Source organism: Corylus avellana, chromosome ca1, assembly GCF_901000735.1.
Source record: "Corylus avellana chromosome ca1, CavTom2PMs-1.0".
Lineage (NCBI taxonomy): Eukaryota > Viridiplantae > Streptophyta > Magnoliopsida > Fagales > Betulaceae > Corylus > Corylus avellana.
The window spans coordinates 49054405-49061964 of record NC_081541.1 but is presented as its reverse complement, the minus strand read 5'-3'; the positions used below and the strand labels follow the sequence as shown (position 1 = coordinate 49061964).

General features: G+C 35.7%; 2 pseudogenes; both read left to right on the top strand.

Moving 5' to 3' along the window:
• The first annotated feature begins 2358 nt into the window (after positions 1–2358).
• LOC132165032 (uncharacterized) lies at positions 2359–4264 on the top strand (annotated as a pseudogene).
• Positions 4265–6140: 1876 nt separating this feature from the next.
• LOC132174148 (uncharacterized) overlaps positions 6141–7560 on the top strand; it is a 2113-nt pseudogene continuing 693 nt past the window's right edge.

Genomic DNA, 7560 nt, shown 5'->3' with positions numbered 1-7560 from the left:
AAATGCCCTTATCGGCACCGATACTGACCCTTACTTTCGGTCTCTTCTCAAGAGGATGTAAATTGACTTATTTTATTATTATAGGCAATGTTTTGACAATAAAACACGAGCGAAAGAATTTAATTCTTAAGTGGTCAAGTTCTTGGAAATTATTTGGCGCTAGGAAATTGGATTTCTATGTATAAATGATTTAAATAGGATTGGACTAAGGATATATAAAACTCAAAGAGAGCTCCTACTATTAGGATGGGATGTTAAAGTAAGGTTTTACAATCTCTAATAAGATATTGACACATCATTTAAAAACACCAAATTCAATAGTCATGAAAACACCAAATCTAGATCTTATGAAAAAATGAAAAAATAAAAAAAATAAATAATGCTCCACTGGCCCTAAAAAAAACCCACCACCTCCTCAACGGCAGGAGGAGAGATTGGATATGACAGATGGTGGCAGAGATGACATTGAAAGTTGGCCACCGCCTCCTCCTCCTTTTTTTCTCTTGAAAGGGAAAGAGAAATAGGTATTTTGTTTTTTGTTTTTTTTTAATCATAAGATCCGGTGTATTTATTCTTATTGTTTGTGGTGAATTTAGCTTATTTGTTACTTTCTTATTGGATACTGTAAAAGATTAGTTTTACCCCATATCCTGAATGAAGCTATTCTCAAACTCAAAACCCAAGCTTTGAGACTAAAGAAGATGGACCAGGCTGGGCATAACCTTAGGCACCAAGATCCTCCCCATGGTCATGTATCACCTTTGTCCAAAACTTCAAATCCCCTTTGTTCAATTAATGCACAAAGGGTGAACATGCTTCTTCTCTCTTTCTTTCACATTTCTCTTAATTTTGTGGGTTTGTTCTGCTTCAGCTTGGTATAGGAAGAAGCAAGAGAAACAAGAGAAGAAGCTCCGAAGGGACGGAGAAACCTGGAGCCCCAAAGGGGAGGGAGAAACGTGAAACAAGTGGGGAGATTGTTGACAAACTGTCAATCTAAATTTTCATTCATCATAAGACATAAGCTGTCAAATAGATTAGAAAAATAATAATGTTTAAATAGACAACAGACTAAATCCTAACCCTAATCCTAGGGCAACGCCCATTTAATAACTTGCCTAACATAATTTTATTCGCTTAGCTAACATTACCTAAGTGATGCGGAAAAAAAAAAATAGTCTTTTATTTTATTTGAGTCTTATTACTTAATTAGTTCATTTGTATTTAGATTAGTGTTTTATTTATATTTTAAGAGTAATTGTAATGGGCTTGGCCCAAAGCAAGTTAAATTAAGATTATTGTTGTTTAGTAATTCAATAATGGGCTTGGCCCAAAAATCAGTCAAGTTAAGGTTAGGGTTATAATTTAAAGTTTGTTTGAGATTGTGTTTGAGAAATATAGTTTTTAAGTCAAAATCGTTTTTTTGGCAAAAGCTTTATTTTTAAGCTTTTGCCCAAAGTGCGTTTTGGCAATTTTTAGGCTTTTTGGGATTGCGTTTGAAGGTCCTAAAAGTGCACTTTTAAGGGTCCAAAAAGCTTAAAAATGGCTAAAACATACTTTTGACAAAAGCTTAAAAATGAAGCTTTTGCCCAAAAACTCTTTTTGACTTAAAAACTCTATTTTTCAAACGCAATCTCAAACAGGCTCTTAGTCTTTTAGGCTATTTAAGCTTAATGTTCTATTGTAATACTTATATTATGATTTATGAAAAAATCAAAAATGTTTTTTTCTTGGAGGCGTAATTGGTCTCTTTTGGTGGTGAGACTCTAGTTCAACCTCATTCTCTTGTTATTTCGAAATAAAGATAGATATATAAAGAAAAATATTTACGTCAATATTTTTTCTATCTTACTTATTTCATGACACAAATTTCTTAGGACAGAAATTTCCTCCAAATTAATCTGAAAGAAATATCTTCCGACCCATATAAAATAGTGTCAAGTATTTAATTATAAACATTTATAATGTACATTAAATTTTAGTCTAAGTTAGTAAACTACTATTAATGAGGTTAAAAATTTAATGTGCATTTTAAATGTTTATAGATACTTGACACTATTTTATATTTTAGAGAATATTTCTTTCAGGCTGGTTTGGAGGAAAATTATGTCCAATTTTTTAAATCAATCATTAAATTTATGTACTCATATGAATTTTACACAAATTTAATAATAAAAATTGTTAAAAAATAGTTGAAAAATAAATAAATTTATCATTTCTCAAATAGGTGACATGACAATAATACGAACACCATCCCCTCGTCCGCCACCGTGTGGAACATAATTACATAAACATTGAACTCAACGGAGAAAGCAGGAGAGAGTGTATCTATAGAGAGAGAGAGAGCAAAGAGTGTTTGCTATGGTGTTCTCCTTCTTGCTAAGATTTATTTTCCCACCACCCCCTTCCATGTTCATCACGGCCATGACAGTGATTAGCTTAATATCATCAGCTAATTAATCTTGGGTTTTCCGAAGTAAGAGGAGAGAACTTACAGTATTTCAAATTTTGGAATGTAAATTCATGACAATCCGGAAGAAAGAAGATTATACTTTCTAGCAGAACAGGCATGCTTATTGCTTATACTCCTTCATTTCTTGCAGATCTCGCCTCCTTGCTGGTTTTCACGCACCAGAATGTCCGATTTCTATTGCTCGCTTCAGCTCTGACCCTTCATTTCTTCAAGAGGATCTTTGAGGTACGTTAGTTAGAACTTTGGTTGATGTGAAACTGACCCAGATGGGATTATGATGTCTTACAACAAATTTTCCTTCCTTTTAATCAATATTACTCAATGAATCTCCTATGCTACCCCTCCCCTTCTACTTAAAGCCTGCCTGCCTGTTTATGCTTAGCAGATGCAACCCAACAATCGTTACTGATTAAATAGAATAAAAAGATTGAAACAAGAGCCTTTAATCCTTTCTTAAGCAACACTCTTTCTTCAGTTACGCTTTTAAGTTTTATCCTTGTCTTTCTCCCTCAAGCCTCATGTATCGTGGGTTTGGGTCACGTGTCCTTTGGCTCTGACATGTTGCTCGTGTGCTATCACACATAATCACAAGCTGCAGCAATCTACAGATTCTAGTCCTTTTTAGGATTGTGAGTCCCTAAACTTAGGAACACGTAATGCCCAAAAAGACCCTAAAAAAATTATTTTTTTTATTGCCCAAAACGACCCAGTTTGGGGTCGTTTTCAGCTACTGCATGGTGTGGTAGTTTTTCACTACCGCATCTAAGCCGGATCCATTCTTGGAAGGAACACGTAATGCCCAAAACGACCCTAAAAAAATTATTCTTTTTATTGCCCAAACCGACCCAGTTTGGGGTCGTTTTGCGCTACCGCATGGTGTGGTAGTTTTTCATTACCGCACCTAAGCCGGATCCGTGCAAGCAATAGAAGGAATATCATTCCAATCAGTGAAGAAATGACTAGGATTAATTGTGAATCCTAGTGATCCGACCGTAAATTCTGGTCTTGTTTTTTATAATTGTGAATCCCATTTTCACTAGGTACAATTTGTCTGTAAACATAGTCTGGGTTGTACCTTAATGCAATTTAATGCTTGAGAGACAAGCTGAAGACAAGTTTTATTATTTGTCTTGAAAATAATGATGAAGAAACGTCATTTTTACTTGTGGGTATAAACAATCTTGCCAAACCACCTTAAATTCTCCATGTCTTGATTTTTGATCTTCCTCTTTGCTATTATTTTTTATATGTTGTGCTTGTGCTGTGGATCATGACGGCCAATTAATGATCAAATATGTTCTGTTTTACCATGTTTTATAGGTGCTATTTGTTCACAAATACAGTGGTGGGACGGTTCTTGATTCTGCAATTCTTATCTCCCTGGGTACTTTGTGTCCACTGCAAGCATGATCTACGCCCAACACCTAACACAAGGGATTTCAGAGCCACCAGTTGGTTTGAAGTATCCTGGAATTTTACTGTTTCTTATAGGAATCAGTGGCAACTTCTACCACCATTTCCTCCTCTCCAAACTGAGGGGAGAGGGTGAGCGAGAATACAGAATTCCCGAGGGTGGTTTATTTGACTTTGTGATTTGCCCACATTATCTTTTTGAAATTATAGGTTTCTTAGGGATCTCATTTATCTCTCAAACATCCTATGCATTTTCTTCCACTCTGGGCACTATCTTTTACCTGATGGGAATGAGTTATGCCACTAGGAGATGGTACTTCTCAAAATTTGAAGATTTCAGTGAGGATGTACGTCAAGGCTCTCATTCCATATGTTTTCTAGAATGTAAAACCCACTGAAAACATGTTTAGTTTAAAGATATAATAATGTTTGGATTCCAATTGTAAAAGTATGTTGTTTGATCGCTGGGCGGGCTCCTTCACATCTTATTTAAACTAGGACTTGATTCATGAGTCTAAAGGAACAAGATGGAGTTTCCAAAAAAATTATTATTTTATATTTTTTTTCTTCAATCCCAAAATTTATGTTTATAAATAAAATAAAAAATTATTAATATTCTATGGGTAGCCGACCACCCATGTTGTGATGTTATGATTATTATTATTATTATTATTATTATTATTTTTCAATTTTTGGGTATATATATAATGTGTACTTTAGGAATTTCGATTCAATTCGAGTCATCAACAAAAGGATATAAATAGTCACTTTATTCCTTCTTCTTATATTCCGAAAAGCCATAATGCTTGTTCTTTTTCTTAAAAGAAAAACGATTTCGTGTACAATAGGTAGCCTTCGGAAGTAAGGCTTCCAACAACAACTGTCCACCGAAGTGCACTGCTAGTGAACAACAAAATAGTTGGAAATGGGCTAGAGGCTTGCTTGGATCAAGTGTTTTATTAACATAAATTATTTTCACATTTATATCATGTCAAAACATTTGTTAACTATAACAGGGAAGACATCTCCTTAAAAAGAAAAAGAAAAAAGAAAAAGTAAAACATTATCAAACACAAATCATTCCTCTTTATTAAAAAGCTATTCAAAATTAGATGCAATATGGAGAGTGAATGGCACTCTATCCAAGTCCGATAAATATCATCCCATGTAACCCTTTTCCTTATTCAATTAAAAAAAAAAAATCCGATAAATATCCAAAAACCCTAAACGCTCTCTTCTCTCTCCCTACAAACACCCCAGCCGTCAAAGCTTCAGGATGAGTCATTCTCTTTTACTGTTGGCTTTTACTTTTACTGAGCTTCTGTCGTAAAGATACAACTTTTATCTTTTTAGAGTTTTCTCTAGATCTATTTATTGTCTTTGACGATTTACCCCCGACCCTCATAAAAATGCAGCTAATGCCTCCTCTACATGCCATATCACCCTCCTCGATAGTCATCTTCTCCACTGCATTGTCGGCCAGATTTATGAAGTTTCGAAGATGGGTTTTTTCAAAATTAGATCTTCCTTCCTCCACCAATTTTAGCCTGCAACACGTCATACCACCACCCTCACTGGCATCCCTGCTTCTTGGTGTTGCCATTCGCTCCCTCCCTCGACATCCACCTGCCAGAGCGTGGACTACACGCTCCTGCGTGTGGATCTAACGCGCTTGACAGATTTCTCATGAAGCTCTCCTCCGCCGAAGCTGCTGTTTTATGATTTTTTTATGTTATTTTCTATCTTCATGTTGTTGTTTACATATTAACCCAAACTGTTTGGACTTCAGACTATTTGTCTGTGTTGGAGATCCCCTTTCTATTATTCTTGCTCTTCTTAGTCTATTCAGTTTTCTTGAAAGCTAGACTAGATCTAAGCTACCATGTCTTAGTCTGTTCGGCTTCTTTGGAAGTCAGATTAGTAGATCTAAGTTTATAAGGGTTCTTTTACTCCCAATGATTTTATCCATTATAGTGGGTTGGGGCGTCAAAAGCTATATTCTCAAGTGACTTTCACCTTCTTGAATTTTCTTTGAACTCTAAGGTGCTTGTAGTCTATTTTAATTGGGTTATTTTGCTGCTCTTCTATTTTTATTTTGTCTTTTTCTGTAACTTGTTCTATTGTTGCAATAAAGTTGTATTAAAAAAAAAAAAAAAAAAAAAAAAAAAGGTCGGATAAAGGCAATTGGGTTGGTTGAATGATTCGTTGCCCAATATCATTAAAGACGTGTACAATACTCCACCATCCACATGGGTACATGTGACGGTGGACCGAACCTCTCATCTTATTTAACGGTCATCTCATCCATCTTTGCATCGAACACTCAGATCTCTGAAACAGAGGCTCTTCGATCTTCACCATGGCGGATCTCCTCCTTCCTGCTGAGATCTATTCTACGACCACCCCCTTCTCTTTTCATCAAGGGGATGTCGGTGATTGGCTTAACATCATGAGCCATTATTGGGATATCCGAAGGGAGGGGAAAGCACTTGCATGGAAGAAAGCAAATTAAACTTTCCGGCAGAACCACCGGCGTGCTCATTGTAGCATCAGGATGTCCGATTTCTGTTCGCTCGATGCAGATCTGACCATTCATTTCTTCAAGAGGATCTTTGAGGTACAGTTTCATATGAACACTAGTTTACTGCCGATTTGATTCTCAACAATGTGGTTTACTTAATTGTAATATTAGATCAGTACTTTAGTTGATGTGAAACTGACCCAGAACAGATTTTGATGTCTTCCAACAAATTTTGTTTCCTTTTTGATCGATCTGCTTGGCAAATGTTATGGATCTTGTTTTTACTAACTGATGAAACAAATAATATTGAGAAACAAAACCCCCACAAGCAGCAAATGTTGGAGTCCACAAGATCTGTGAATCCTAATCCATTAAAACTGTAAAATCCTATTCTTTCTTTGATTGTGAATCCGATTTTCTCCTGGTAATATCTTTACATTGTACTCAAAATTAGTTTAATGTTTGAGAATCATTTTTGCTGCCGTGGAAACATAGCTAATCTTGTCTAACTACGTTAAATTTTTAGGATGTTCTTGGTGTCTTGATTTGCTCTGGATTAGTTCATTTGTATTAAAATTTCCTTTGATTTTTCCCTTGGTCAATTATATTTTGTTTTACCATGCTTTATAGGTGCTATTTGTTCACAAATATACAGTGGCGGGGTGGCTCTTGATTCTGCAATTCTTATCTCTCTTGGATACTTTGCGTCCGCTGCAAGACCTAACGCAAGGGATTTCAGATCCGCCAGTTGATTTAAAGTATTCTGGAATTTTGTTGGTTGGTTCTTTGAGGAATCAGCAGCAACTTTTACCACCATTATCTCCTCTCCAAACTTGAGGAGGATGACAGAAAATAGAGGAGGATTCCCAAGGGTGGTTTATTTGAGTTAGTGATATTCCCATACTATCTTTCTGAGAGTATAGGTTTCTTAGGGTTCTCATTTATCTCTCAAACATGGTATGCATTCTCTTTCACTCGGGCACTATCTATCTTTTACGTGATTGAAGGAGTTGGTACCTCTTCAAATTTGAAGATTGAAGATTTCGGTGAGGGAATGTTCGTGCATGTTGAATGAATAAGTCCTCCCAAACTTGATATATGGACATTCCCCAAGAATGCAATCGGGATGAGCAGGAAAACTGAGATCTGCACAATA